Source organism: Rhinopithecus roxellana, chromosome 20 (assembly GCF_007565055.1).
Source record: "Rhinopithecus roxellana isolate Shanxi Qingling chromosome 20, ASM756505v1, whole genome shotgun sequence".
In the NCBI taxonomy this organism is placed as follows: domain Eukaryota; kingdom Metazoa; phylum Chordata; class Mammalia; order Primates; family Cercopithecidae; genus Rhinopithecus; species Rhinopithecus roxellana.
The window spans coordinates 81,559,950-81,582,015 of record NC_044568.1 but is presented as its reverse complement, the minus strand read 5'-3'; the positions used below and the strand labels follow the sequence as shown (position 1 = coordinate 81,582,015).

Sequence of the window (22,066 nt, the reverse complement as noted above, 5' to 3'; positions counted from 1 at the left end):
GCCAAGATTTCTACACCGAAAACTAAAACATCAGTAAAAGAAACTGAAGACACAAGTAAATGGAAAGACATCCCATGCTCATGGATCAAAAGAATATTTTTAAAATGCCCATGCTACCCAAAGTGCACTACTGATTAAGTGCAATCCTTATCAAAATACCAATAACGTTCTTCACAGAAAGAGAAAAAAATCCTGAAGTTTGTATGGAACTACCAAAGGATATGAATAGCCAAAGCAATCTTCTTATTTTATTTACTTTATTTTATTTATATATTACTATTATTTTATTGAGACAGTCTCATTCTGTTGCCCAGGCTGGAGTACAGTGGTACAATCGTGTAGCTCACTGCAACCTCAAACTCCTGGCTCAAGCAATCTTTCCACCTTAGCTTCATAAGTAACTGGAACTACAGGTACAAATGACCACACCTGGCTAATTTTTATTTTTTGCAGAAACAGGGTCTCACTTTGTTGCCCCGCCTGGTCTCGAACTTCTGGTTTTCAAACTATCCTCCTGCCGTAGCTTCCCAAAGTGCTGGGATTTGAGCCACTGCACCCAGCCACAATCCTGAATAAAATAAAAAAGTTGGAGGTATCACACTACCTGATTTCAAATTGTACTATGAAGTTACAGTAACCAAACAGCATGGTACTAGCTTAAAATACAGACATAGACAAATGGAACAGAATAAAAAACCCAGAAATAAATTTATGCACTTACAGTCAACTGATTTTTGATAAAGGTGCCAAGAATAAACAATGGGGAAAGGACAGTCTCTTCTAAATGGTGCTGGCAAAACTGGATACCCACATGCAGGAGAATGAAATTAGATCCTTATTTCACATCATATACAAAAACCAACTCAAAATGTATTAAAGACTTAAATGTAAGATGTGAAATCATAAAGCTCCTAGGAGAGAACATAGAGGAAAAGTTCCATGACATTGGTCTGGACAATGATTTTTAGATATGAACCCCAAAACACAGGCAACAAAAGCACAAATCGACAAATGGGATTATACCAAATTAATAAACTTCTGCACAGCAAAGAAAGCAATCAACAGTGAAGAAACTTCCTAAAGAATGGGAGAAAATATCTGCAAACTATACATCTGGTAAGGGGTTAACATCCAAAATATGTGAGAAATTTAACTCAACAGCAAGAAAAAAATCCGATTAAAAAATGGACAAGGGTGGTGGCTCACACCTATAATCCCAGCACTTTGGGAAGCCAAGGCGGGTGGACTGCTTGAGTTCAGGAGTCTTGAGACCAGCCTGGGCAACATGGCGAGACACTGTCTCTACAAAAAACACAAAAAATTTGGCAGAGTGTGGTGGCATGTGCCTGTGGTCCCAGCTACTTGGGAGGCTGAGGTGGGAGGATCACTTGAGCCTGGAAGGTCAAGGTTGTAGTGAGCCGTGATTGCACCACTGCACTCTAGCCTGGATAGACATTTCTCAAAAGAAGCATAAAATGTCCAGGTGTGGTGGCTCATGCCTGAATCCCAGCACTTTGGGAGGCTAAGGAGGGTGGATCATCTGAGGTCAGGAGTTCAAGATGAGCCTGGTCAACATGGTGAAACCCCGTCTCTACTGAAAACACAAAAGTCAGTCGGGCATGGTGGCAGATGCCTGTAATCCCAGCTACTTGCAAGGCTGAGACAGGAGAATTGTTTGAATCCGGGAAGCGGAGGTTGCAGTGAGCCAAGATCGCAGCACTGCATTCCAGCCTGCGTGAGAAGAGTGAAACTCCATCTCAAAAAAAAAAAAAAAAAAAAAAAAAAAGCAAAAAGCAGCATACGAATAGCCAGCAAATACATGAAAAAGTGTTAAACAGCACTAGTAAATCCAAGTTAAAGCCACAATGAGATATCGCCTCCTGTCGGACTGGCTACTAAGATAAAAGGTTACTGGCTAAGATAAAAGGTTACTATAACTTCATAGTACAATTTGAAATCAGGTAGTGTGATACCTCCAACATTTTTATTTTATTCAAGATTGTGGCTGGGTGCAATGGCTCAAATCCCAGCACTTTGGGAAGCCAAGGCAGGAGGATAGTTTGAAAACCAGAAGTTCAAGACCAGGCGGGTTAACAAAGTGAGACCCTGTTTCTGCATATCCGACCCCTGTCGGAATGGCTACTATCAAAAAGATAAAAGGTAACAAATGCTGGCAAAAATGTAGAGACAAAGAAACCCTTGAACACTGTTGGGAGGAATGTAAATTATTGCCATTATGGAAAACAGTGTGTGGGTTTCTCAAATAAATTAAAAATGGAACTACCATATGATACAGCAATCCCACTACTGGGTATTTATGCAAAGGAAATGAAATCAGTATGTCAAAGAGATAATCTGCACTTTCATGTTTACTGCAGCACTATTCACAACAGCCAAGATACGGAAGCAACCTAGGTGTCCATCAACAGATGAATGGATAAAGAAAATGTGGCATATATACACAATGGAGTACTATTCAACTATAAAAAAGGAAATCCTGTCATTTGTGGCAACATGGATGAACCTGGAGAACATTACCTTAAGTGAAATAAGCCTGATACAGAAAAACAAATACCACATGTTCTTACTCATATAAGGAATCGGAGAAAGTTGATCTCATAGAAGAAGAGAGTAGAATGATGGTTACCAGAGGCGTTAGAAGGTCGGGGGCGTGTGGTGGTGTGGAGATGTTAGTCAAAGAATACAAAATTCCAGTTAGAAGGAATAATTTAAAGTGATCTATTGTACAGCACAGTGACTACTGTTAATTACGATATATTGTATTCTTCCAAAAATAGAGTAAATACAAAGACGTTCTCACCACAAAAACGGTAACTATGTGAGGTAATGCATAATTTAATTAGCTAGATTGAAACATTCCACAACGTACACATACTTCAAAACATGTTGTACACAATACATACATACAATTTTATTTGTCTATGTAAAATAAACAAATTTGGAAAAAAGTTACACACACATAAACATTAACAAAACTCTGTGTGGGCAAGCATATGGAAAGCAGGACTCTAGTGGATTCTGAGTGGGGTTAGAAACTGGTAGTCTCTTTGGAGGACAGGTTAGCCATGTCTTAACATTTTATATGTGTATAATCTCTGACCCAGCAGTTACACATTTAAGAAGAGAAATGAACAAGTATACAATGATATAAGCAGAGGGTTGATCAATACATCTTTATCTACAACAAGGGAAAACTAGAAACGATCTAAAAGGTCATCAAAGGCATAAAGTATGGTGCCTCTAAAAGATGGAACATTAGGCAGCCAGTAAAATCATCATGTATGATTATGCATATCTTTTCCAATTCCTGCAGAGAGATGTACAAAACATATTTTTGCATTAAAAAAGGCTACTATATACAGGAAACCAATTTATTTAAAATTTTGTATATTAATTCTTCTATATCCACAGATAGATTTCTAAAAGTATGTTCACCAAAATATTAATAGCAATCATTTCTTGGTGGCAGAAGTTGGATGCTAACTTTTATCATTATGTTGTTTTACACTGATAGAATTTTTTTTCATTATTATAATAAAAAACCCCAGAATTTTATTTAAGAAAAAGAAGTGTTCCTATCTCACCAAAAGCAGCTTAAAATTCTTTCAACTCTCTATTTTAAGAAAAAAGTACTCACTGAATGCTGTAAAGTATATATAACCACCAAATAGCTATGGGTTTCTACTTGCTAGATTTCCTTCTCAGTACCATGCTTTAAAACCATGAGAAAACAGGAATTTAAAGATTAGATTCGAAGAGGTCGAAAACGTCAAATGAACTTATTTGAACAGCCCACATTCCTGGCATCTACCTTAAGAATTGTAGGTTCCATGAACTTAACCATTCCTAAAACAATCTCCCTGTTAGACCTCAAGAAAGCAGAGTGTGAGAGGAAGTAAAAAAAAAAATAAATTACAGCTTCTTTGTTAAAACAATTATTAAAAAACTTACCTCAGTAAGAATATTTATTTTCCTGTCTTACATTCTCTTTCTTAGCACCTTTATTGAGAACCTGAAAAAAAAAAAAAAAAGGCAAAAATTACTTTTTATTGAGCACCTGCTATATGCCAGACATGGTGGTATCTCCTGGAGAATGTGAAGTCTAAGATAAACTGGAAATAACAAAATAGAAGTTATTAAAATAGAATGGTAAGGAAGGAAAGTAAAAATTTGAAAGTATAACTAAAACTTTTCCTAAATTGTTCAAGAATCTATAAATGACTGTATTCAAAGAATCGTATTCAACAAACAAGTCTGGAGAACTGCAGCAGGTTAAGAGTTGGGGTGCTAGGCTCAGAGCATCTGCATTAGAATCCCAGTTCTACCACTTTCTACCTGTGTGATCTGGGGTAAGTAACTTCTCTGTGTGCCTGTTTTCCATATGTGTAATAATAGTACCCAATTCATAAGACTGCTGAGGATTACATGAAATAATCCACATCAGGGACTCTAAAGCAGTTCCTGAAATGTATGTTCAATAAATACTATTTTTATTATAATGTTATTATATAATAATAAATCTGCCTCTCACCATCTCCACCACCAGCATTATTTATGATGACAATAATTAGTACTAATTGGCTGGGCACAGTGGCATACACCAGTAATCCCCAGGCTTGATGAGGCCAAGGTGGGCAGATTGCTTGAGCCCTGAAGTTTGAGACTAGCCTGGGGCAACACAGTAAGACCGTCTCTCTTAAAAAAAAAAAAAAAAAAAAAAAAAAAAAAATTTTGCCAGGAGTGGTGGTGCCCCTGTAGTCCCAGTTGCTCGGGAGGCTGAGGTAGGATGACTGCTTGAGCCAAGGAGTTCAAGGCTGCAGTAAGTATAATTGTGCCACTGCCCGTGTCATGTACTCCAGCCTGCATGAGAGAGACTCCATCTCTAAAAAAAAGGGGAGAGGGGTGGGCATAAGCTTTGTACTCCAGGGGCTTACAGTATCCTGGGTGAAATAAGAGCTACCTAGACACATTATATAAAGCAAAAGAAAGATCAAAGTCAATTATTCACTCATTTAACAAACATCTGAATGTCCAATCTTTGCCAGTATTTTGCTGTGTGCAGGGCATTATTTGGTGTGCAGGACGAACACAGTCTCTCTCCTTACAGAGTTTACAGTACATCAAGGCCCAAGCTGTATGATGGACAAGCTATATGCAGAGACAGATACTGTTTTTGACTGGGTGGGGGACAGTAACAGATCTGAACTGGCAGAATTAGGTAGCACTATATTCTGGGTCGGAGGAATGTGGTTCCAGGAAACACAGGGCCTCTGGGAAACAGAACCAGCACCATTGTTAGGGTGCATCCAAGAGAGACTAAGGCAGCAAGGCAAGAAGCAGGAAGGGGCCTTGAATACCAGGCTGAGTTTGTTCTCTGTTTTCAGGTACATTAATTGTCCTGCTGAAATTGAACAAGAGCTTAGTTTTAACTTCGATTCTAATGTCTTGTAACTGTTTTTCTCTATGGGTCCTTTCTTTTTTTCTTTTTTGAAAGTGAGAAGGGTAAGAGTGGGAAAAAAACGAGGGAATGGCAACCTCAGCCCATGTTGGCAACAATGGTGGGAGTGGACCAAGGGCACTAATAGAGTTTCACACGTTTTCTCTTTTAATCCCTCTAGCATTCTTACAGACATTATTGCTCCTTTTACAGGTTAGGAAATTGAGGCTCAGAGAAGTCAAATAGATTTTAAGTTCATAAACTTAGCATGATCTTTATTCTTTAAAAGGTGCTTTCTGGAACTAGACAAAACGATTCTAAAGTTACATGGAAAAATAAATAAGCAAGAATTGCCAAAAAAAAAAAAAAAAAAGAGCAACAAGGGGAAACTAGTTTTAAAAGATATTAAAACATTTTATGAAACCAATGTAGTACTGGTATATGAATAGAAAGACTAATGTCATAGAATAGGAAGTGCAGAGATGTACCCCAATACATCCAAAAACTCACACCACCATAAACTGGATTCAAAGATGAACACTGAAACAAATAGGTAAAGATAACTGGTGGCCACATGGAAAAAGGAAAAGTTAAATTATATATCACTCTGAACACCACAATAAATCCTAAATGGATCAGAGATTTAAGTGTTAAAATGAAACCATAAAAGCACTAAAAGAAAACATGGGCGAATTCCAGAAGTCGTGGAGGCCTCTGACGTAAAATCCAGACACTGTAAGAGATTAATGTTAAGTACATAAAATGTAAAGAAAGCCATATTTAAGCCTTCTTTATATCAAAAAACATGAAAGTCATTTTTAAAAACAAGTGACAAGTTGAGCAAAACTGCAACCTCACAAAGGGCTAATCTCTCTAATTTATGCATTCATAGAAATTGGTAAGAAAAAGCAATCCAAAAGAAAAATGTGCAAAGAGCATGAACAGATAGCTCACAGAAAAAGGAATACGAATAGCCTTTAAGCACATGCAAAGGTGCTCAGCCCGATTCATAATGACAGCAATGCATATTAAAACTACATGGAGTTATCATTTTTCATCTACGAGACTGACACAAATCCAAAGGTTAACCATTGGAGAGGTTATGGAGAAATAAGGAGTCTCATACATTACTTATGCGAGCTCAAAATAGTGCAGCTCTGGAAGAAGAAAGTATTTATACCAATTACAAATGCATTGCCCACTAACCAGCAATCCCACTTCTAGGAATGTATCCAACAGATAATGCCTGCAAATATGCAAAATATGTGCACAAGGTTATTCAGCACAGTGTCACCTGTGAGTCTCGGACTGGAAACAACTCAAATATTGATCACTGGAGGCTAAACAGCCCAACAACGCATATTTTACAGTTGTTTAGAAAAACGTTTTCTGGGCCAGGTGCAGTGGCTCTTGCCTGTAATCCCAGCACTTTGGGAGGCCGACGTAGGTGGCTAACCTGAGATCAGGAGTTCGAGACCAGCCTGGCTAACATGGAGAAACGCCATCTCTACTAAAAATACAAAAATTAGCCAGGCCTGGTGGCGCGTGCACCTGTAGTCCCACTCCCAGTGGGAGGCTGAGGCAGGAGAATCGCTTGAACCTGAGAGTTGGAGGTTACAGTGAGCTGAGATGGTGCCACTGCACTCCAACCTGGGCGACAGAGCGAGACTCTGTCTCAAAAAAAATAAAAAAAGAAAAACAGTGTAAAAAAATGTTTCCTATATACTATTTGAAGATATGTCAAGATAATATTAACTTTAAAAAAAAAGTAAGGAGCAGAATGTTCACAGTCTGTATATTTTATATAAAAAGAGTATATACAGTATATTAGTATTTGCTTGTATCTGTATCTATACAAAAAAAAATCTATAAGAAACAAATGAAAGGTTATTTATGGAGAGAATTAAGACAACTGGAATTTAGATTTCTTAAAATATGCCTTGTATCATTTTAATTTTTGAACCATATGAACATTTTGTCTACACAAAAAGAATTTCTAAATGTTAAGAGCACCTTGCAAAAAGAAGTGAAAAAGAACTACCTATAAACCAGAGTCTAAATTTTCTCTGACATTGGTGTCAAGCAACTTTAGTGTGGCTATCACCGTAAATTATAAGACAAGGTGCTTTTCTTTCCTCCAAATGAGCCAAAGTATATGATTATAATAATCTATTTTTAAAAGCTGGGGTGAGGAATTAGAAGAGAGAACAGAAAAAGGTGAAGAGAAGGAGCTCTACTCTAATGGTTCTCAAAGTATGGTCCTTGGACTAGCAGAATCATCATCACCGGATAATTTGTTAACAATGTAAATTCTATGGGCCCAGCCCAGACCTACTGAATCAGAGACTCTGGAGGCGGCGGCTAGCAATCCTTTTAATACACACTCAAGTTTGACAGACACAGATCTGGTCCCATGATTTTTACATGTTCATGTGCATTGCCCAGGAAGGGATCTTTTAAAATGCAAATTCTGGGCCAGTTGGTCTGGAGCTGAGCTCAGAGTCCACATTTCAAACAAGCTCCAGGATGCTGCTGATGTGCTGATGGTGTGGGGACCACATTTTAGAACGTAAAGCCCAGGTCCACCTGGGGAAGAAGGTACGCAAAGGGTCTTCACGTGATTGAGTTTGCTGTGAAACCTGCACTCAACATTAGACAGAAAAAGTCCTTACACAGGTTTCCTAGCTAAGGTATACCATGGAACTAGCTTCCCATAAAAACTGTGCACTTCACACAGAGTAAGTACGTTTTCAAATATATTTCTTAAACAACAATAACAACGATGATTCACTGAGATCCAATTTAAGGATGTCCCATTTGAGAAAACTTTCATGTATAAGTGGGTCTTCCCGAATGGAAACAAACAAAAAACACAAAAAAACCATATTCATACAACTGCCTGATTATATTATCTGATTAACTTTACCTCAAACACACTAACCACACCATTGCTCTTCGTGAACATTCATCAAGCAGTTTGTTTCCTTTTAAACATTTTCAAAAAAAAAAAACGGTTCTTATATTTACAAACATTGATTCTCCATTTGTTTTACATGAAGAGAAAATCTCTACAGGAATCTTCTTAGTAAAGAATTCTAGTTTAAATGGAAGGGTCTAGAAATGTTGTGTATCTTCATATTGCAAGTCACCCTTTGAATAAAGTTTTTGGTGTTAAACATTAATCATCATTTCATATTCCCTATTCATGTAGTAAAATTATGTAATAATTTTTACATATTCCCTATTTCATTGACTCTAACATGCCATCAATTTCAAGACACACTCCTATTTAATGTCCTACTAAGAAGTTGCCAACAACGTGCTAATTTTAAGATGTCATTCTATCTCACATATGTATCTTAAAAATCAATAAAACACCTTAATTACAAATCAGAGATATGTGCATAGTATTCATTTTCTAGTTAATATTTGTATCTCTCAAATGTAAAACTTCATAAAGGCATGAACTTTTATCCATTCGACAATCTATCCCCTATGCCTAGAAAAATGGAACATTTTCAATCTACATTTTTTACATACAGGTGAATATTTTTTAAAGTTCTGATTTTAAAAACCAGTAATGACCTCTTTTACCCTGGAACAACATACTACTTGCTCAAATTAATATAAATTCATTACTCTCAATTTGGATAAATTTCCATCTCAAAGGTGTTCAGTGTCTCTGACTCTAGATAATTTAAAGTATAACCTTCTGTTTTGACAACAGTCATTACCTACATGTCTGTTTCCATAGCACCTTTCAAACGTAACACGCAACTAATAATAAACATCTTACATCAAGAAACAACTTATCTATTCAACCAAAAAAAAGCCAAATAAATTTTTTTTAAAGCGAGAGTTAAATGCATAATGTTACAATGTAGGGAACACTGTAACATATATAAATTTTATACTTAGGTAACATATAAATGGTCTGAGCTGAACTTTCTTAACTCTACTTGCATTTTCCCCCATGCAGCAAGACTAACAGAGTTTGAAATGAAAAGACAATTCCTAACAAATCACACCATGAGGACTACTGGCATATGTGAGTACAAGTAATTTTAATTTTTACCTTTGAATACATCTACATTTTCCAAATTCCCTAACACAGATATTAGTAAGCAGACGAAGCTATTTAAAAGGTGATTACACTAGTTTACATTACACTTAGCTAAGACTTATTTCTACACATTATTGCTGTTGCTTCCCAACTCCATTCTAACCTCAATCTGCTACTTGATTCAAGTGTTTAGTTGTCAACATTTCCATTAAACACAGCCAATCTTTCAGACAGAGGGACACAGGTACTAACATGGCCTCCCACCTGAGATTCTAGAATAATCAATGAAAGCGCCACTAACCAAAAGCATGCTTTTGTACGTCAGACACTTCTGAAAGAAAGAAGAAAAAAGAAACTCAGCAAAAACTGTCAGTTAAATTTCCTTTTATAATTCCTATAATAATTTACTAGATAACATTGTTGTTTGGAGTGGTTCTCCAAGGAGCTGGAACTGCCCCCAAGGAACATTTTTAGTTATCAAAGAGACTGGGGGCCTGGATCTAAAAGACTTCACACAACACATAGGTGGGACACATCTGTATAACGAAGATTCACCTGGTACAAGAGTCTTTCAAATGAATGGGCAGATTAAGCCCACTATAAACTGGCATTACTTTATAATATTTAAAAGTTTTTACAAGAAATTGCGGGGAAACGCCAGTAATGTAGGAGAAAGTAGCAAGGAAAGCTTAAATAGAGTAAGGGAAAACTGTCTAAACATTAGCGATCGTTTCCTCACACCACACACCATTAACATACAATTGTAATATCAGAATACTGAGAATATATAAACAAGTGAGATACTGATATTGAACCCAAAATATTCAACCTTGTTAAATATTTTATTATTACCAATGGTAATTGCTAGGAAGCCAGTATTGTCCCTTCGAGTGTGTGACACAAAAGATATTCTACAATACAATTTAAAAATATGGATCCGTGGAGGGCTTATGCTAGTATTTATATGTGGATGAGACAGTCCGTTATTTGTCTTGCCATGCTATCTCTAGTTCAGTCTAGGTTGTTTCTCTCTTTAATTCGCAAGAAACAGGTTATTCCAGCCTAGGTGTTTTTCCCCCCAACCTCCGTCTGCATCTCTGCTCTTTCGTTGAAGTGGGGGCCTCACTCTGTAGACCAGGCTGGAGTGCAGTGGTGCAATCATAGCTCACTACAGCCTTGAACTCCTGGGCTCAAGAGATCCCCTCACCTCAGCCTCCCGAGCAGCTGAGACTACAGGTGTGCGCCACCACACCACGCTAATTTTTTCTTTTTTTGTACAGACAGAATCTTGCTTACATTGCCCAGGCTTGCTCTTGTTTGAAACAGCGCCTCATAATTTTTTTAACCAATACAAACGTACTCATTAGAAGCTGACACAAGCACCCCAGTATATGCTATCTTCTAGCATAAGCGTATGCCCTAGATGTGAATGATACATCAACATCTGTCATATACTGTTCTCTATTTCACCCTTACACTTCAATCAAACCATTATATTGCTTTTCAGTGATGTGTGTAGGGAGGTTACATTGTTTATGAATTTCATTTCAGGGTAGTAAAGTGGGCTTTAGACATGTTTGCTGCAAAGGGGAAGAAGGGACCTTGAGTCTGACAAGGTTGAGAACCACTGTTCCCAAGAGTGGAATCGCGTGCTGAAACGAAAATTAAACTTTTAGAGAAGTGTTTCTTTTGCCTAAGGCAAGCCCTGGGCTCCAACACTCCACTTCATTGGGCCTGACACCCCACCACCAGCACACGCCCGCTGCTCTCAGCCCACCTCTGCTTCCATGCAGAGCCAAACAATGGTTCTTGACCACTTGGGGATCCGGGACCCTTTTAGGAACGAGACAAAAGCCCTGGAAAAACTCTCTCCCGAGAAACCCATACACCAAGCTTCATCCAATTTCAGGGCGCTCCCAGACACCCCCTCTACAGCCCCATCGGGATCCCGAGAGAGAAGGGCTGAGGGCAGTGGGAAGTCGGAGGTGGGAGGAGGAAGGGGGTGCCGGGGTCCGGGTCCCCTCCCACCGCCTCTCCGCAGTGTGGCTTTGGCCCGGGCGCTCCACCTCTCTGTGCAGCCCCGGGGTGGAAGCGCGCAACTTAAGTGCTCGGCACACAGCAGAGGCTCAATAAATGCTGCTGCCACTGTCAGCGGGGCCAACCCCGCAGTCGAGAGGGACACTGAGGCGGCCCCGGGGTCGCGCCCGGGCGCTAGGTCCGGTTGAAGGGAGCACCGGCCCGCGGCCCCGGCCGTCCCGCCCCGCGCGAGTCCCAGGGACCGCGCGAACCAAGCGGCGCCGCAGCTGCTGCGGGGACTAACAGGGATGGCCGCTTGGGACGCGGGACGTTCACCGGGCCAGCTCCCCCACCCAGCCCTCGGTCTCGGCCGCTCTCACCCGGCCTCAGCCCCCAACGGCCGCCACCGCCCGCCGCTCACCTCCCCGGCCGCCGCCGCCGCCGCTCCCGCCGCCGCCGCGCGATCTCGCGAGACTTCGCTCCCCTCGGCACTCCCCCTCCCTCCCCGCGGCGCGCGCGGACCCCAGGCTGGAAGCGGCTCGGCGCGCTCTCCGGACGCTGCCCACCCCGCCTCAAGGGTCAAGCCCGGCCGCTCTCGCTACTTGCCCCCGACTCCCTCCCTGCGTGCACTCCGCCCACTCCCCGTGATGGAGAAGGGTTAAAGCCCAGGTGCAAGGCGGCCGCCTCCGTCTCACCTGGCCGGCCGGGTGCGCGTGCGCATGCGCATGTCCGGGGGCTCGGCCCTGAGCCTCTGCAAAGGCTTGGTCGGCGGCGACAAAGGTGACCGCTGCCACCCGTCCTGAGTGCTCGCTGCGCGCCGAGCACTTAACAGCCCCCTTCGGTCCTCACACTGCCCCCCATAGTGGGTATTACCAGCCTCCCCATTCTAGAGAGGGGAAGAATGGAGGCCTGGCAAGCGAAGTACAGTAACGGCTTCATGTCACACAGCCAGGAATTGGCTGAGCCAATGTTGGAATCTGGTGTTGTCTGATGCCCAGCCCAAACCCCATTTCTGCACCTCAGTGACAGCCCCCAGGCCCTGTCCCTCCTTCCTGCCAAGGCTCAAGGCGCTGCCTCTCAGCCCCAGTCTTCATTCTCTTCCAAGATTCACCAAGGTGAGAGGAGGAGCTCCTGGGAAGTCATTTGCTACAATCTCTCTGTTTTCAATGGAGCTGGCGACAGTAAAGTGCTTCTCCCTCACTGCACAAACTTCCTAAGGTTTGTGAAGCCCCTGTGCCAGCCCCTGTGCAGGCTCTGAAGACTGTGGCTATTTTTATTCGGTTCTGTCTCCTCCTTAGACTGGTGGCATTTTGCTGGTAGAGAGCATGATGGAATGGCACACAGGAACAGGACAGAGAATCAGAACGTACATGATGTTAGCACAGAGAGAAGTATGACTTCTTCCCAGGAGTAAGTCTTAATGTAATAATAATTGTTTGTAAAGAGGAGGGGCTAACATTTACTGCGGGCATATCAAGGTCATAGCAATCTTCTTGAAATCCTGGAGGTGGAGAAAGTAGCCTGTTTCCATTGTGAGATAGGATTTGAACCTGGGTCTGAGTCTGGAGCCCAGCACCAACTTGTAGGAAGGTCCTGTTCTGCAAGCAAGGGAGCATGAGCTAGCTCATCTGGACCAGCTGCCGTAAAATCAGGAGCCCTGGAGGTTCTAGGTAGCCTTCCACCTGCAACAGGGTCTGCATGGGCTTACCCAGCCCCACCTGATCATCACATCAATGCCAGCAAGAGCTGGCCTGCCCTGCTCCAAACCTGTCCACTCTCCCCGGCAATAATTGCTTTGTACAGGCCAGAGCATATGGGTGCCCTTGCATATTTCAACCTCACTCAACTCACCAGATGGAGGAAGTGGGTGAAGAAGGAAAATCACACCTGATGGGCAGTTACAAGGTGGTGAGCCCTGCTCCAGGTGCTATTTATTGATTTATTTAGTCTTCTCAACAACCCTGTATTAGGGTTCTCCAGAGAAACACAACTACTAGCTTATAGATACACATGGGCACAGGTCTCATTCTTGTAATCCCAGCACCTTAGGAGGTCCAGTCAGGAGGATCGCTTGAGCCCAGGAGATTGAGACCAGCCTGGGTAACATAGTGAGACCCCGTCTCTACAAAAAAATAAAAAGAATTGGTCGGGTATGGTGGCACATGCCTGGAGTTCCAGCTACTCTGGAGGCTGATGTGAGAGGATCTCTTGTGCCCAGGAATTCGAGGCTGCAGTGAACTCTGACTGTGCTGCTGCCCTCCAGTCTGGGCAACAGAGTGAGACCCTGTCTCTAAAAAAGAAAAAAATATACAGATTTATAACGGGATGTATTATGGAAGCTGAGAAGTCCTACAATGTGCCATCTCCAAACTGGAAAGCAAGGGAAACTGGTGACATAGCTCAATCGCAGTCTTGGCCTGAGAACCAGGGAATCTGATGGTGTAACTCTCAGTTCGAAGTGGCAGGCCTGAGAATTTGGGAGCCACTGGCACAAGTCCTAGAGTCCAAAGCTAGAGAACCTGGGCTGGGCACAGTGGCTCACACCTGTAATCCCAGTGCTTTGGGAGGCTGAGGCAGGTGGATCACCTGAGGTCAGGATTTCTAGACCAGCCTGGCCAATATGGTGAAACCCCCATCTCTACTACGAATACAAAAATTAGCAGGGCGTGCTGACAGGTGCCTGTAATCCCAGCTACTCGGGAGGCTGAGGCAGGAGAATTCCTTGAACCTGGGAAGAGAAGGTTGCACTGAGCTGAGATTGCACCATGGAACTCCAGACTGGGCGTCAAGTGAGACTGAGTCTGAAAAAAAAAAAAAAAAAAAAAAGGCTGGAGAATCTGGACTTCTGATGTCGAGGGACTGGGGAAGGTAGTGTCCTGGCTCCGGAAGAAAAAGAGAGAATTTGTCTTTCTTCTACCTTTTTGTTCTATCCAGGCCCTCAGCTGATGGTGATGAAGGCAGATCTTCCTTACTCAGTCACTGATTCAAACACCAGTCTCTTCTGGAAACACGCACACAGACACACCCAGAAATAATGCTCTGTCAGCCATCTGGGTATCCTTTAATCCAGCCAAACAGATGCCTAAAATCAACCATCACAAATCCCCTGTGGAAGTTATGGTTGTCACTATTTTACAGATGAGGAAACCAAGAACCTAAGAGGTGAGAGGACGTGCCCAAAAACACACACAACAACACACAACAACACTCGACACACAGTTGTCAGTGGTTCCTTCCACCCCAGATCAGCCTGTTTCCAGACGCACAAACTTTGGCTTTCATGACCAACAAGGCTATTCCCTACCCCAAAAGCCTGTATCTTTATGAAACAGGAAATCCCCAAATCCCCTGAGGTCAGGACTCCAGTGTAAGATGCTGTTATGTTCTCCTCTGGGTGGCCAGTGCCTCAGTGTTCTCATCTAAAATAAGGACATGAGTAGGGAAAACTAGCCAACTTAATATATGTGAAGCATATGGAAAAGCGCCTTACAAGATTAAGCACTCAGTAAATCATAGCTATTATTACCATGGGTGGATTCTCTGTGATATTTCATCCTTTCCTCATTGCCCAATAGAAACAGCAATTCAAGTAGGAGGATGGGCTCAGATATAGAAATAAAATTAGTTTTTAGGCCAGGTGTGGTGGCTCATGCCTGTAATCCCAGCGCTTTGGGAGGCTGAGGTGAAAGGATCACCTGGGGACAGGAGTTTGAGACCAGCCTGGCCAACATGTTGAAACCCCGTCTCTACTAAAAATACAAAAATTAGCCAGGCATGGTGGTGGGCGCCTGTAGTCTCAGCTACTTGGGAGGCTGAGGCACAAGAATTGCTTGAACCCTTACGGTGAACCAAGATCACACCACTGCACTCCAGCCTGGGTGATGGAGCAAAACTCTGTCTCAAAAATAATAAAAATAAAATTAGTTTTTAAATTATATTTCCGAATGAAATAAATAATTCTGAGAACAATAAATATTTTCGAAATGGACAGAATTACTCCAGTACTTCCCCCTAATCACGAAAGGATACCATTTCTCCTAAAGCAATCTCTTCCCAGTTTCCTGGGGGAGGGGCAGTCTGCTTTATAAAGGACTCTGTTTATGTGGTAAAAGCCACCCAAATATTTTTAAAGATATGACTTGGAAGTCACTTCATAGGCAAAAACAAAAGCAAAGAAAAAATGGAGCTGAAACTTCTTAAGAGAATTTTGGTGTGGTTAAGAGTTAACACCAGGCTGGGCATCATGGCTCACGCCTATAATCCCAGCACTTTGGGAGGCTGCGGTGTGCGAATCACTTGAGGTCAGGAGTTCGAGACCAGCCTGGCCAACATGGTGAAACTCTGTCTCTACTAAAATTACAAAAATTAGCCAGTTGTGATGGTGCACGCCTGTAACCCCAACTTCTCTGGAGGCTGAGGCATGAGAATCACTTGAACCTGGGAGGCAGAGGTTAGCAGTGAGCAGAGATCATACCACTGCACTCCAGCCTGGGCAACAGAGCGAGACTCTGTCTCAAAAAAAAAGAGAAAAGAAAAAGAAAAAAAGGGGTTAACACCAAAGTGACATCATGATTATTTGAGGGAATGTTTTATAGGAACTGAAGTTGCCACTGCCCTCAGGCCTTGCTGTGCCAAATTCAGGTTTCTGTCCTGACACAAGATGTGCTATACTTTCCCATCAATGAGAATGGCTCCCTGTGGAAGTGACCCTCATGGGGAAGGGGCGGACATAACAAGACCACGGGGCTTCTGGTCAGGCATGGTGGCTCACTCCTGTAATCCCAGCACTTTGGGAGGCTGAGGAGAGAGGATCCAATGAGGCCAGGAGTTTGAGACCAGCCTGGGCAACATAACGATACCCTGTCTCTACAAAAAATTAAACATTAAAAAATTCGCTAAGCATGGTGATTTGTGCCTGTAGTCCTAGCAACTGGTGAGGCCGAGGTGGGAGGGAGAGGGAGTTGGAGGTTGCAGGGTGCTATGATCGTGCCACTGCACTCCAGCCTGGGCGCAAGCGAGAGACCACATCTCTATAAAAAACAAAAACACAAACAGAGATGATTCTCATATGCACGCCCCTAAAGGTTTAAGGTATGGTTTCCATCAAGTCCAACAGAGCTTAAAAGTAAGAGATTTTTAAAAATAAAAAATAGGCCGGGCACAGTGGCTCATGCCTATAATCCCAGCACTTTGGGAGGCTGAGGTGGGCAGATAACAAGGTCAGGAGTTTACAACCAGCCTGACCAACATGGTGAAACCCCCATCTCTGCTAAAAATACAAAAATTAGCCGGGTGTGTTGGCATGCACCTGTAGTCCCAGCTACTCAGGAGGCTGAGGCAGGAGAATCACTTGAACCCAGGAGGCAGAGGCTGCAGTGAGCCAAGATCACGTGACTGCACTCCAGCCTGGGCAACAGAGTGAGACTCCATCTCAAAAAAATAAATAAATAAAAATAAATTAAAAATAAAAAATAAGGTATGGTTTCCATAAAAAGCACTATTAAAATGTCTTTTGATCCAAGAGGAATTGTATAAAGTCCTCTAATGGGGTTTGTTTTATGCACATTCATTCAATAAAAAATGTATTAAGCACTTAAGTGCCAGTTAGTATGTTAGTAACTATGAGCAAGACAGGTATAGTCCATGCTTTTGTGGCATTTATGGTCTAGAGAAAGAGGGAGATGTTAGTTAAATAATTAAACCAATAAAAGTTGAAATACAATGTAGTAAGTAGAATGAAAAAGAAGAGCAAATGACAAAAATATGGCTGAATGGAAGGGTAGGAAATAACTTGCTTGGACTGTGTTCTGAAGGATGCATCAGAGAGAACTAGGCAGGAAGGAGAGGGGAGAGCATTCTAGAGATTAGCAAAGAGTAGGTAAGTGCTAAGTGTTGGTGGCTGGGCGAGCAGGGTGGACTAGAGCCTTAAAATACATTTAAAAATTTCTTTAGGGATGGGGTCTTGCTATGTTGCCCATGCTGCAGTGCAGTGGTGTGATTATAGCATGCTACAGCCTTGAACTCCTGGGCTCAAGTGATCCTCCTGCCTCAGCCTCCTGAGTAGCTCGGACAACAGGTGCACCATCACACCGGGCTTTAAGAGGCATCTTCAACATCCTACTGAGTGGGCAAAAGCAGGAAGCATTCCCCTTGAGAACCAGAACACAACAAGGATGCCCACTCTCACCACTCCTATTCAACATAGTACTGGAAGTCCTAGCCGAGCAATCAGGCAAGAGAAAGAAATTAAAAGCATCCGAATAGGAAAAGAGGAAGTCAGACTACCCCTGTTTGTAGATAATATGATGATTTTATACCTAGAAAACCATAGGCTCAGCCCCCAAATCTCCTAGATCTGATGCACAGTTTCTGGATACAAAATCAATGTAGAAAAATCGGTAGCATTTCCATACACCAATAGCATCCAAACTGAGTGCCAAATCAAAAATGCAATCACATTTGCAATAGCCACACAAAGAGTAAAATACCTAGGAATACAGCTACCCAGGGAGGGGAAAGAGCTCTGCTGAAAGAAATCGGAGATGACGCAAACAAATGGAAAAACATTCCACGCTCATGGACAGGAAGAATCAAAATTGTTAAAATGGCCATACTACCCAAAGCAACCTACAGAATCAATGCTATTCCTATCAAACTACCAATGACATTCTGCACATACTTAGAAAAAACTATTCTAAAATTCATATGGAACCAAAAAAGAACCCAAATAGCCAAAGCAATCCTAAGCAAAAAGTACAAAGCCAGAGGCATCATATTACTGACTTCAAACCATACTACAAGGCCACAGTAACCAAAACAGCATGGTTCTGGTACAAAGATAGACACATATACCAATGGAATAGAATAGAACTCCCAGAAATAAAGCTGCACATCTGCAACCATCTGATCTCTGATAAAGTTGGCCAAAACAAGCAATGGGGAAAGGATTCCCTTTTCAATAAATAGTGCCGTCATAACTAGCTAGCCATATGCAGAAGACTGAAACTGGACCCCTTCCTTACACCATGTACAAAAATCAACTCAAGATGGATTAAAGACTTAAATGTAAAACCTAAAACTATAAAAACTTTTGAAGAAAACCTAGGAAATACCATTCTAGACATAGGCCCCAGCAAAGATTTTATGATGAAGATGCCAAAAATAATTGCAATAAAAATCCACAAATGGGACCTAATTAAACTAAAGAACTTCTGCACAGCAAAAGAAACTATCAACAGACTAAACAGACAAACCACACAATGGGAGAAAATATTTGCAAACTAAGCATCTTACAAAGGTCTAATTCAAAATCTATAAGGAACTTAAATTAACAACCAAAAACAACCCGATTAAAAAGTGGCCAATGGACATGAACAGACACTTTTCTTTTTTTTTTTTTGAGACAGAGTCTCGCTGTGTCGCCCAGGCTGGAGTGCAGTGGCTGGATCTCAGCTCACTGCAAGCTCCGCCTCCCAGGTTTACACCATTCTCCTGCCTCAGCCTCCCAAGTAGCTGGGACTACAGGCGCCCGCCACCTCGCCCGGCTATTTTTTTGTATTTTTTTAGTAGAGACGGGGTTTCACCATGTTTGCCAGGATGGTCTCGATCTCCTGACCTCGTGATCCACCCGTCTCGGCCTCCCAAAGTGCTGGGATTACAGGCTTGAGCCACTGCGCCCGGCCCACTTTTCAAAAGAAGACATATACACAGCCACCAAGCATATGAAAAAATGCTCAACATCACTAATCATCAGAAAAATGCAAATCAAAACCACAGTGAGATACCATCTCACTCTGGTCAGAATGGCTGTTATTAAAAAGTCAAAAAATAACAGATGCTGACGAGGCTGTGGAGAAAAGGGAATGTTTATTCACTGTTGGTGAGAATATAAATTAGTTCAGCCACTGTGGAAAGCACTTTGACAATTTCTCAATAAACTTAAAACAGAACCACCATTGGACCCAGCAATCTCATTATTAGGTATGTATCCAAAAGAATATAAAGCATTCTGCCATAAAAACACATGCATGTGTATGTTCATCGCAGCATTATTTACAATAACAAAGACATAGAATCAACCTAAATGCACATCAACAGTATACTGGATAAAGAAAATGTGGTGGCCGGGCGCGGTGGCTCAAGCCTGTAATCCCAGCACTTTGGGAGGCCGAGACGGGAGGATGACGAGGTCAGGAGATCGAGACCATCCTGGCTAACACGGTGAAACCCCGTCTCTACTAAAAATACAAAAAACTAGCCAGGCGAGGTGGCGGGCGCCTGTAGTCCCAGCTACTCGGGAGGCTGAGGCAGGAGAATGGCATAAACCCGGGAGGCGGAGCTTGCAGTGAGCTGAGATCCGGCCACTGCACTCCAGCCCGGGCGACAGAGCAAGACTCCGTCTCAAAAAAAAAAAAAAAAAAGAAAAAAAGAAAAAAGAAAAAAAGAAAATGTGGTACATATACACCATGGAATACTATGCAGCCATGAAAAAGAAAAAGATCATGTCCTTTGCAGGATGGACATCTCAATATAGATAGGCTACAGATAAGACAGCTGTTTGCTGCATCCTGCCCATCCTTGACGTAGCACTGGGTGCAGTAAAGGTGGTAGGACTGAGTTCAGATTGACCAACAGGAACCTTGGATGGAGCTGGAGGCCATTATCCTAAGTGAACTCGTGCAGGAACAGAAAACCAAACACCACATGTTGTAACTTATAAGTGGGAGCTAAACATTAAGCAGACATGGGCACAAAGAAGGGAACAACAGACACTTGGGTTTGAGGGTCGAGTTGGGGAGGAGAGTGAGGATCAAAAAACTACCTATTGGATACCGTGCTGATTATCTGGGTGATGACATAATATGTACACCAAACCCTGTCGACATGCAATTTATAGAACCAATCTGCACGTGTGCCCCTGAAACTATAATTTAAAAAACAATAGGTTATGTGATTTGGGCGTAATATATAATAATACATGGGATTTTAAAAAACAATAAGACATCTTGAGACACATGTGCACCCTGGGCACATGGAGGCAGTGGAGAGAAAGAAACCAGACCAGAAGCAGAAGGGTGTTGTGAGCAACGTGGTTGGTACTCAGATACTCATCGTTCCTGTTGGTCAGTCTGAGCTCATCCTGTCACCTCTGCCGCACCCAGTGCTGGGTCAAAGATGGGCAGGATGTAGCAGACAGCATCATATCTGTAACCTATCTGTCTTTGAGGAAATCTCACATTGTAAATCCAGGCACCCCAGAGAAGATTTCGAGATGCAGATCTCCTGCCTTCCTTGCAACGAACACAAGCCGTATAATGTCGGCTCTGTCACCCGGAGGCACCCCATGAGAATGTTGAAGTGTTAGTGGCAGAAGCAGCCGGCTTTGGGGATAGTGGTTCCAGGGTCGATAGTGTCCCAGTGGCATGGTGGGCCCCGTGCTGATGGCAGCGGCAGCTACAGTGAGGGCAGTCTCCTGGCACTGATGCTTCATGGCACAGGAGCAGGGTGGAGGTTGGTTCATCCGGCCAGGCCTGCAGTGTGGTTTGGGGCATTTTTCCTAGAAGCTTAGCCTCAAGTTCTTTTCTCTGGCCCTCCCAGTGTCTGTGGGATACCTAACATCCTCTCTTGCATTCCCGATTCTACTTAAACCAGCTCGCATTTTCATCCAAGGACGTCGACCCCTTACAGGCCAAAACCAATCAGAGCCTGTGAGACTTGGACAGGGGCTCACTGGGGATAGTGGGGAGGCAAACTTTCTCTGCTGTAAGGGAGAACCCAGGAAGCCAGCCCACTCCCCCTGCTTACCTGGAACCTCCGTTGCCACCAATGACTTTCCCCGCAGCTGTGATGGGAATGAACCCTAAGATAGGGCATGCATGGCAGAGACACCAAAAGATCCTGGAGGCTGGGTGGGTGGCTCACACCTGTAATCCCAGTATTTTGGAAGGCTAAGGCACGGGGATCGCTTGAAGCCTGGAGTTCAAGGCCAGCCTAGGCAACGTAGCGAGACCCTCATCTCTACAAAAAAATAAAAATATAAAAATTAGCCAGGAGTGGTGGTATGTGCCTGTAGCCTCAGCTACTCAGGAGGCCGAGGCAGGAGGATCGCTTGAGTCTGGAAGGTTGAGGCTGCAGTGAGCTGTGATTGTGCCACTGCACTCCAGCCTGGGTGACAGAGCAAGACCCTATCTCAAGAAACAAAACAAAACAAAACAGAATCTGGGTCCTTGATGACATCACCAAGCTGCTGGACTGACCCCAGACCCACAAAGCCCTGGCCACTCTCTTCCCTGAGCTAATGTATGTGGTCAAACCAACTCTAGTTGGCTTCTCTGTTCTTTGAAGCCCAAATATTTACACTGGTACAGGAAGGAAGGGAGCAATTTCTGGGGAATAAGCATGCGTCCTTCCTGGCTATGTCAGGAACCACCTTAAATTCTGTGCAATTTTAAAATCTATTCCCTCCCACCTTACCAATCCTACTCAGGCAAGTCCTGCCTGGTTCCCAACACTTCATTCCAGAAAATACA

General features: G+C 42.8%; 1 protein-coding gene across 6 annotated transcripts in view; it reads right to left on the bottom strand.

Annotated features, from left to right (window-relative positions):
• Positions 1 to 21,489, bottom strand: part of MRTFB (myocardin related transcription factor B) — a 213,888-nt gene extending 192,399 nt beyond the window's left edge. The window contains exons 1-2 of one of the 6 annotated variants that reach the window (XM_010366553.2): positions 21,342 to 21,489; positions 3,973 to 4,033 (exon numbers count right to left, since the gene is read on the bottom strand). The gene's annotated coding sequence lies outside the window, so the exon portion shown is untranslated. Of the gene's footprint in view, positions 1 to 3,972; positions 4,034 to 9,785; positions 9,847 to 11,917; positions 12,012 to 21,341 lie in introns of those variants that run through there. The other 5 variants (XM_030924875.1, XM_030924872.1, XM_010366554.2 and 2 more) reach the window with 5 other exon arrangements.
• Between the last annotated feature and the right edge of the window lie 577 nt (positions 21,490 to 22,066).